We start from the raw sequence: 10815 nt of genomic DNA on the forward strand, positions 1-10815 counted from the left end.
ACTAACCCTTTAAAGGGACAGGTTCACCTCAAAATGAAAATTACCACAATTTACCCACCATCATGTCATGCCAAACACATACGAATCTTGTTCATCTATGGAACAAAAATTAAGATATTTTTAAAACTCTCTCACCATTTTGTCAATCCATTGAAAGTCTAGGCAATCAATATTAAGCTTAAAGACAAGTTTATCCATATGCATAAAGTGGTTTCATTCAAGTCTTCTAAAGAAGACACAAACATTAACTGAGAAGCTTGAACTAAGGGTTTTTTATTATGAGTCAAAGCCTAAACTAAAAACTTTTTGAAGCTTGAAAATAAAGACTGCCTAGACTTCCAATGGATAGACAAAAACGAAAGAATATAAAAATATATACTTTTGTTTGAAGATGAATAAAATTCATTCAAAATTGGTTTGGAACAACATGAGGGTGAGTAAACCATGACAGAATTTTTTTTTTTTTTTTGTGGACTATCCATTTAAGACAACTCAAATGTTCAACTATTCAGTCATTTCTGCTGATCTCAGCTAAAAGTTTAAAATGTTGGCAAGTAAATATAAAGTTGTCTTGTGTCCTACCTTGTGCGTCTTGAAAAAAAAAAAAAAGTCTTCTTTTCAGATAGTAGTAGATCTTCCAGGATCCTAGGTTGAATGACTGATGCCATTATTGTTCCTGAAGACAAAACACAAAGTTACAGAAATTTAACTCACAATTAAGCAACATTTATGGACAGCTTATTTTTATGAATCATAATAAGACAACTTTCAACCACTACAAACTTAGCAATGGCAATTACCTGATATCTTTATGAAAAACCAGAGCAACTTTAGGATAAGTGTAAGTAGAAATATAAAAGATCATTTTTCCATCTATATTAGTTAAGTATATAATTATATAACTATAATCAGAACTTAAAAAGACTTCACTTGTATTCTTCTGAACCAACACAACATGCAAAAAGACTTTGACAGAATGATCGACAAACTGAAATTTAAGATGTTATTCACTCTGCCAATTCAGTCTGAATCAAAATGGTGGCACACACTACATTATATCAAACATGACTGGTTTTTAGATGTCATAATGTTATTCTTGTGGGATGTTAGTTGAGGTTTGTGATTTTTCATCTGTGCTGTGTATTCATGATTTAATCAATGTTTAAGTTTAAATTTCAATCTAATATTCACAAAAAAGTATAGTTTGCTTCAGAAGACTTAACATTTGTGCTGCTGGTCATCATTACATCTGCATTAATAGCAATCCATCAAAAAAAAAAAATGAAAAACGATGTATTTAAATAACTGTTTATAACGTGACAAATTACATCTTGTACAACACTAAAGCCCATCAATTTGTTTAATGTGAATTCTACTTACTTCATTTTATGCTCATATTAGTTTTGCAGCCTTCCTGTTGCCAGTGACATCACACCACCCCTCGCTGCCTTTGCTCTGAAAAGATTGATTTCAAAAGCACGACAAAAATGTGTTAGTATGAATTTTAAATAAGACAGTGAGGAGCAAATAACAGTGTAACATTTTAACTAAAGTTAACAAAAAAGCCATTATAAACGGTCCTCAGCCCCTTTGTTCACCGGGGCTTCGGCGGATTTAGTAAACTTGATCAGCATCACATGGATATTATAGATGAAACTGACAAAGCGGATAATAAATAACGATTAACAAAAAGTTTAAACGTGTAATACAGGGAATGTGTGTTTGCTTTACCTTGCTTCAGATCTGTGGCGCGAGTGACTGTTAGAGATGAGGAAGATGCTCTGTCGGCCGTCTCTCTAGTTTCAAAATATAATTTGCGGGTTTCTGTCCGGCTGTGAGAAACCACAAAAAAAAAAAAAAATCTCTTAATTTACCACCACTGACAAACTGCTGTGTATAACACTGCATATTTAACACTTGCCGTTGATAACTTAATGGCGCGTTAGCTCCTTGCTTCTTTGCTAGCTAGCATTACACGCATTATGATAACTGAGCTGGTTAATCTTCAGATAAAGTTGACAAAACACAAAATGGTTCAAAAGTGCTTTAAACAGGAATAAAGAAGTTCGAATGCTTACCTGTTATTTCCCGTGACCGCGTCGCGAACCGTCCGGCTGTGGTCCCGTTGACTGAGTGAGCTGCAGCGGGGATGAGCAGCAGAGACTTGACTGACAGAAAAATGCGCGCGGTTTTTGAAAAACACCCGGATAATATTTTGTCTCGAGTAAAATTAATTACTTTAAAAGGATTCATCTATGCTTAATATGAAATAATTTATGTATTTATTATATTATGGCTTAGTTATTTAATTAGTTATGAAAGGTATTATATTTTAGTTTAGTAGATATAAAGCATAATAACCTATAGCCCTATGTTGTACAAACGTGACTTCTCGAAAAACAATGTTAGATATAATGAATTAAGCTCATTTCTTTTAAATATTTTGTGGTCTGCCATTTAGATGTAATAATCATAGACTGTATGGTAATAACAGATTAAAATAATTTATAGTAACTTATTTAGATTGAGTTCTGCTTAACCTAATTAGCTGTTGAGTTCACATCACAAATATATATTGAGTTGAATTAACTTTTTTAAAATGTTGAGTTAAATTAACTCATTTCATTTAGTGAATTTCACTGTTAGGTTTTACAGTGTGCAACAATAAAACTGTTGCTTGTGTAATGCAGATATTTGTCTTCACTATTTTCTTTATTATATAGCTATACCATGCATATGCTATGGTTTATTTGGAAAGTATAAAATGTAACTATATATGTATATGTGTGTGTGTGTAACTATATATATATATATATATATATATATAGCACATGCATATATTACAGTATATTTAAGCATATAAAGAAACTATTACATGTAAAAATATATTGCCTTTTTTGGTTTTGATTGCAATATATATATTTTTATATGTATCAATATATATACATATATGGTCTATGCATATATTGCAATATATTGGAAAATATAAATATTAAATCCCATATATGAGAATATATTGCCTAATATATTGCATGATATTTTCCAATATACTGCAATATATTTTTGTTTCATAAGGGGTAAACATGACGGTTTTCTTCTTCCATAAGGGTGTTTGGCATCATGGCATCATTTTTGTTTCCAGGCGGAACGTAAAAGAACGTGACACACATTTCCTGGAAGTCCTGTATAATTCAACCAATCCGATGATGACTTCAAAACTCCTAAAGTGTTTCCAGTTTTGTGTGCAATATGCTTCAGATGTTCAGCCAAAGGCTCGTGGGCATGACATCTGAGGCTGAGACTAGCACAGTCCTATACTGCTTCCTGGGTTGATGTAATGTTTGGCAGTTTTGATTTATATGCTGTTTGATGATTGCACTATTTTACATATGTATCCGCTTATGTATGCTATTGCTTGTTCCTGCTTCTTTACCTGTGTTTTGATATGAAGTCTGTGCTTATTCAGAAGTTGTGTAATAGCATTCATGAAACACGAGCAGAACGAATTTTCGTATAAATCATTTGTAAAGCCGTTCTGATGTAAACTTTCGAATGAATGAAAATGTTCGTATTTTCAAAATGTTAGTTGGTACGAAAGAAATGTACACCTGCTCCGTACCACGTGTAAATGGTGCGCAAAACGTTCTGTGTTCTTTTTGGCAAACTATTTACCCAGCCGTAAATAGAGGAGGGGCGGGACAAATACCGACCAACTGCCTACAACAAGGGAGAAGTCAATATTACTGGTTACTGCTTTTTTTATATTTAGTAAAATTCTTAAAAATGAAATACTAGTAACACATTGCCGCCCTGGATATTCCAAATCATAGCAACTAAAGCGTCTCAGCTGGCTAAAAACTCTTTGGTGGACACACGTTATTGAATATTTATTGTTAGGCATATGGCCTATTAGTCTTTTTTGCATTTATTCAATATACTGGAGCCAAACCTGAGAAAGTAGACCAGAATATTCCACTGCGTTCCTGGAAACACTAATTCATAGGCGGGGAATATGCTAATTGTGAATGAGCGTGCACGAGCGCCCTATTTATGAATGATTGGAATTCATTAACATACACATGCTTAACTATAAAATCAGATGTTTACGAAACATTTGGAAAGGTCTGTTTTACGCGCAAATTACTCAGAATTTACTCCTATACTTACAAATGTTTCATGAATGAGGTCCAATGAGAGAGTAAGATACAGGGCAGCGAGAAGTTCGGGGAGGTGTTATAGACCACAATATCACAATAACAATTTCCTCCATAATCTTTTTTTCTTTTTCGCCCTTTCACTGCAAATCAGTGCACAGACCATTTGTATGGCAAACTTCTTGTGGGCTAAGTCTGATCTCACGTGAGCTTGCATTATTTCCTTATCACTTCTCACGTGCGTTTGGTTGTTAAACGTGGTTTGCGGACCAGAGCTGTCGGTGATTCTTCTTATAGTAAAGTAAGACTGAAGCAACCCTGATCAATTGCTTCAGTCTGTTGTGCTGCTGAGAGGTTTGGGATTGTAGCACCGTGTACCTTCGCTTTTTATTGAATCTCTACCTTACTTTCACTCCCTTTTGTCTAAAGTGATAATATATAACTTAATTCCCACCATATTTCTGGTGCTATCTTTCAAACTAATCTAATTTGATCGTCCGCTTTTAAAACCGCGAGTGCAGCTAGTTAGCCCGTTAGCTTGTCACTCGCGGTTCCATTTGCATTTCTATTATTATTTTCTTTCTTTTTTCTTTTCCCCTCGCTCCGTTTTTCACGAGCTCATCAAACAACAGTGGTAAGTTAAGTTGGTATCATTCATCAATCACGGTGAGTAATGGCTTCTTCTCCTGCTATTGTTGTTTGCACTGTTTGCCACATGTACAGTTTATCTGTCTCTGTCAGCAGCGAGGGATTCACATGTGATAAATGCAGAGAAATAGTTAGGCTGACAGAGAAGGTTTTAGAACTAGAGACACGCATCCAAACTTTAGTTGAGGACAGTAAGAATGTGAGGGCTGTAGATACTGCTTTGGATGCGACTAGCTCAGGGACTCCTGTACATTGTTCGGTTTAGGTTGAGCCCGTGCAGCAGGGCAACTGGGTGACTGTGAGGCGGCCTAGTCGCGGGTCAAAACACCACTCTTCCGTTCCGATCAAAACATCAAACAGGTTCTCCCCACTCAGTGACGCACCCACTGAGAAACCTGATGAAAGTGCTCTAGTTATTGGCGATTCTATTGTAAGGAACGTGAAAATAGAGACACCAGCCACCATAGTCCATTGTTTACCAGGAGCCAGAGCGCCTGACATCTTGGCAAATTTAAAAGTGCTGACTAATGCTGAACAAATTCAGTAAGATTGTTATCCACGTCGGCGCTAATGATGTTCGACTTTGCCAGTCGGATATCACTAAAAATAATGTTAAAGAGGTGTGTGAACTTGCAAGTACAATGTCAGACACTGTAATATGCTCTGGTCCGCTCCCTGCTTACCGGGGGTGATGAGATTCATAGCAGACTGTCGTCACTCAATGGCTGGATGTCTAAGTGGTGCCCGCAAAATAACATAGGCTTCATAGACAATTGGAAGAATTTTTGGGGCAGACCTGACCTGTTGAAAAGAGATGGTGTTCATCCCTCTTGGGGTGGTGCCGCTCTTCTCTCTAGAAATATGGCACATAGTCTTAGAGTTCGTACTTGACTAACTGGAGCCCAGGTCAGGAAGCAGACAGACTGGCTAAACCGATCGTCTGCTAGCCGCCTCACGTCACAGAAGTCAGTTAACTCTCAGCACATAGAAACTTTTTCACCTAGATATCACTCTATAGAGACTGTGTCTGTTCCCCGAACTAGAAAATACAAAAAACATCCAAACCAAAGTAATAGTAACAATTTAATTGATGTTCAACAAATAAAAAAATATATACTACAGATAAACACATGATAAAGCTTGGCTTATTGAATATCAGGTCCCTTTCTTCAAAAGCACTTTTTGTAAATGATATGTTCACTGACCATAAACTAGATGTGCTTTGTCTGACAGAAACCTGGCTAAAACAAGATGATTACATTACTTTAAACGAGTCTACACCCCAAGATTACTGTTACAAACATGAACCGCGTCCAAAAGGTAAAGGGGGAGGTGTTGCTACAATTTATAGCAATATTTTCAGTATCTCTCAGAGGTCGGGTTTCAAGTATAATTCGTTCAAAGTAATGGTGCTTCATATAACGTTATCCAAAGAAACAAGTATTAATGATAAATCCCCTGTGATGTTTGTACTGGCTACTGTATACAGGCCACCAGGGCACCATACAGACTTTATTAAAGAATTTGCTGATTTTCTATCGGAGTTAGTGCTGACTGCAGATAAAGTCCTAATCGTTGGTGATTTTAATATCCATGTTGATAATGGAAAAGATTAGTTGGGATCAGCATTTATAGACATTCTAAACTCTATTGGTGTTAAACAACACGTGTCAGGACCTACTCATTGTCGAAATCATACTCTAGATTTAATACTGTCACATGGAATTGATGTCAGTGGCATTGAAATTTGGCAGCAGTGCGATGATATCTCAGATCATTATCTAGTCTCCTGTATATTCCATGTAGCTAAAGCTGTAAAGCCAACTCCTTGTTACAAATATGGTAGAACCATTACCTCTACCACAAAAGACTGCTTTATAAATAATCTTCCTGACTTATCTCAGTTCCTCAGCATATCCAATAGCTCAGAACAACTTGATGATGTAACAGGAACTATGGACTCTCTCTTTTCTAGCACTTTAGATACGGTTGCTCCTTTACGCTTAAGGAAGATTAAGGATAAGAGTCCAACACTGTGGTATAATGAGCACACTCGTGCCCTAAAGAGAGCAGCCCGGAAAATGGAGCGCAGCTGGAGTAAAATTAAATTAGAGGTATTTCGTTTAGCTTGGCGGGAAAGTACCCTATCCTGCAGAAAAGCATTAAAAACTGCTAGATCTGATTACTTTTCGTATCTTCTAGAAGAAAACAAACATAACCCTCGGTATTTATTCAATACAGTGACTAAATTAACGAAAAATCAAGCATCAACAGGTGTTGGCATTTCCCAAGAGCATAGCAGTAATGACTTCATGAACTACTTCACTTCCAAGATCGATACTATCAGAGATAAAATTGTATCCCTGCAGCCGTCAGCTACAGTATCGCATCAGATAGCGCACTATAGATCCCCTGAGGAACAATTCCATTCATTCTCTACTGTGGGAGAGGAAGAATTGTATGAACTTGTTAAATCATCTAAACCAACAACATGTATGTTAGACCCGATTCCATCTAAACTACTAAAAGAGCTGCTTCCAGAAGTCATAGATCCTCTTTTGGCTATTATTAATTCATCATTGTCATTAGGATATGTCCCCAAAACCTTCAAATTGGCTGTTATTAAGCCTCTCATTAAAAAAAACAAACTCAAATCTCCCTTTTCTGTCAAAGATACTAGAAAATGTAGTATCCTCACAATTATATTCCTTCCTAGAGAAAAATGATATCTGTGAGGAATTCCAGTCAGGATTTAGATCGTATCATAGTACTGAGACTGCTCTCATTAGAGTTACAAATGACCTGCTTCTATCATCTGATCGTGGTTGTATCTCTCTATTAGTTCTACTGGATCTTAGCGCCGCATTCAACACTTTCTTTTGAATAGACTACAAAACTTTGTTGGCATTAGTGGAAGCGCCTTAGCATGGTTCAAATCGTACTTATCTGACCGCCATCAGTTTGTAGCAGTGAATGAAGAGGTATCATATCGATCACAAGTGCAGTATGGAGTACCTCAAGGCTCAGTACTAGAGCCGTTACATTTCACGCTTTACATGTTACCCTTGGGAGATATTATCAGGAGACATGGTGTTAACTTTCACTGTTATGCTGATGATACTCTGCTCTATATTTCTTCGCGGCCCGGTGAAACACACCAAATTGAGAAACTAACGGAATGCATAGTCGATATAAAAAACTGGATGACGAGTCATTTTTTACTGCTAAATTCTGAAAAAACAGAGGTGATAATTATCGGACCTAAAAACCCCACATGTAATAACCTAGAACATTATCTAACACTTGACGGCTGCTCTGTCAATTCTTCTTCATCAGTCAGGAACCTAGGTGTGCTGTTCGATAGCAATCTTTCATTTGAAAGCCATGTTTCTAGCATCTGTTTTTTTCATCTCAAAAGCATATCTAAATTGCGACCTATGCTCTCAACGTCAAATGCAGAAATGTTAATTCATGCGTTTATGACCTCAAGGTTAGATTATTGTAATGCTTTATTGGGTGGTTGTTCTGCACGCTTGATCAACAAACTACAGTTAGTCCAAAATGCAGCAGCTAGAGTCCTTACTAGAACCAGGAATGATGACCATATTAGCCCGGTTCTGTCAACACTGCACTGGCTCCCTATCAAACATCGGATAGATTTTAAAATCTTGTTAATTACGTATAAAGCCCTGAATGGCTTAGCTCCTCAGTACTTGAGCGAGCTCTTATCACGCTATAGTCCTCCACGTCCACTGCGTTCTCAAAACTCTGGCTGTTTGATAATACATAGAATATCAAAATCGACTGCGGGCAGCAGATCCTTTTCCTATATAGCACCCAAACTCTGGAACAATCTACCTAACACTGTTCGGGAGGCAGACACACTCTGTCAGTTTAAATCTAGATTAAAGACCCATCTCTTTAGCCTGGCTTACACATAACACATTAATACGCTTCTATTATTCAAATTCGTTAAAGGATTGTTAAGCTGCATTAATTAGATCAACCGGAACCGGGAACACTCCCCATAACACACGATGTACTCGTTACATCGTAAGTAGAATGGCATCTACGCTAATATTTGTCTGTTTCTTTCCTATTCTGTTTCTCAGTCTGTATCCGATCAGATGGTGGATCAGCACCAAGAGATGATGTCTACAGCCCTGATCGTCAGCGGAGACCAGGACACCCAGATGAGCAACAGAGACATAGCCCCAGTGAAGACCTCGATTAAATATAATAAAATACCTAACTACATAATACTACTATTGTTAGAAACTGCAACAAAATTAAAAATATAAATATAAACTTTTGAACTGCGGGTTTCGTCTGGCCAGAGGAGAACTGGCCCCTCGACTGAGCCTGGTTTCTCCCAAGGTTTTTTTCTCCATTCTGTCACAGAGGGAGTTTTGGTTCCTTGCCGCTGTCGCCTCTGGCTTGCTCAGTTGGGGACACTTCATTTCTAGCGATTATCGCCGATTTGATTGCACAGATACTATTTAAACTAAACTGAGCTAGACAATGACATCTCTGAATTCAATAATGAAATGCCTTTAACTGAAAATTGAGTGTTTAATCTTATCATTATACATTACTGAGACTCTATCCTCAAATTTGATACTGTTAAGTGCTTGACACAATCTGTATTGTTAAAAGCGCTATATAAATAAAGGTGACTAAAGTAATGCAGTGTGTTACCTCCTGACGCCGATCCATTGTGAAATGTGAACACAGCAGCAACTAAATGCTATCGCAGATAGTCATGCAGTGTGAAAACAACGGGGATCTGACGACTTTGAAAATCGTGCAGTGTGAACTCGGCGTAAGGGTAATGTTTACAGCAGTGGTCTCAAACTCAATTCCTGGAGGGCCGCAGCTCTGCAGAGTTTAGCTCCAACCAGCTCCAACTCACACCTGCTTAGAAGTTTCTAGTGATCCTGAAGACCTTGATTAGCTGGATCAGGTGTGTTTGATTAGGGTTGGAGCAAAACTGTGCAGAGCTGTGGCCCTCCAGGAATTTGAGACCAATGCCCTAAATGAAAAATATTCACAAAATATTTCATGAGAAATAAATAGTTTAACCAATATTTTAAGCAGCTTGAAAATCAACAGGATAGTTAATAATTAAGTCAGGTCCATGAAGGGGACCATGGTTTTGAGAGTTAACAATATGCAAGGCTGCATAATCCCAAAGAGCATCACGGGCTGCAGCCTAGGGCATTTTGTTCCAGGTAGTAATACGTATGTAGAACAGGGTGGACAAACACATTACAATGAACAGTACATACCGGATAACATCACTTTTTCGTTTTCGAAGACACTGCCACTTATCTGCATGAGCTCGCTCACAAGGTGGCATCCTACATCAGTTTCTGTGAAGATGCGTGTTATCACTAGGACTAATTTATAATATCAATGACGAACCATGGTTTATCGCAAAACTAACAGCTTTGCAAATACAAACAGGCCAAAAACACACCGACAAAAGAGATCAGAGTGACTAAGAGAAGCTACAGTTTTCAGCCAACCCTTCATCAGTGTGGAAAGGCCTGAATGCCATCACCAGCTACAAGACACCATCCCCCAGCACTGTGACAAATAAAAAGCTGGCTGAAGACCTGAATAATTTTATTGCAGGTTTGAGAAACCCCATCTCATGCCCCACACTCGCTCTGGGGTGTACTTCCCAAAAGCAACTATGGTTGCAAGTTCCATCATTACCAATAGAGTTCTATGGAACTAATGACTATAATTAGCTAACGATGGTTTTGGGAAATGCACCCTAGACCGTCTCTCCACACAACCATTAAAGGGATCATCGAATGCCCATTTTCCACAAGTTGATATGATTCTTTAGGGTCTTAATGAAAAGTCTATAAGATACTTTGGTTAAACTTTCTCAATGGTAGTGTAAAACAACACTTTATACCTCATCAAAAACAGCTCTGTTCACAGTGACCATTTCAGTGCATGTTCCTTTAAATGCTAATGAGCACTGCTCACCCACCTCTTT

The sequence above is a fragment of the Onychostoma macrolepis genome, chromosome 04 (assembly GCF_012432095.1).
Source record: "Onychostoma macrolepis isolate SWU-2019 chromosome 04, ASM1243209v1, whole genome shotgun sequence".
NCBI classification, from domain to species: Eukaryota; Metazoa; Chordata; class Actinopteri; order Cypriniformes; family Cyprinidae; genus Onychostoma; species Onychostoma macrolepis.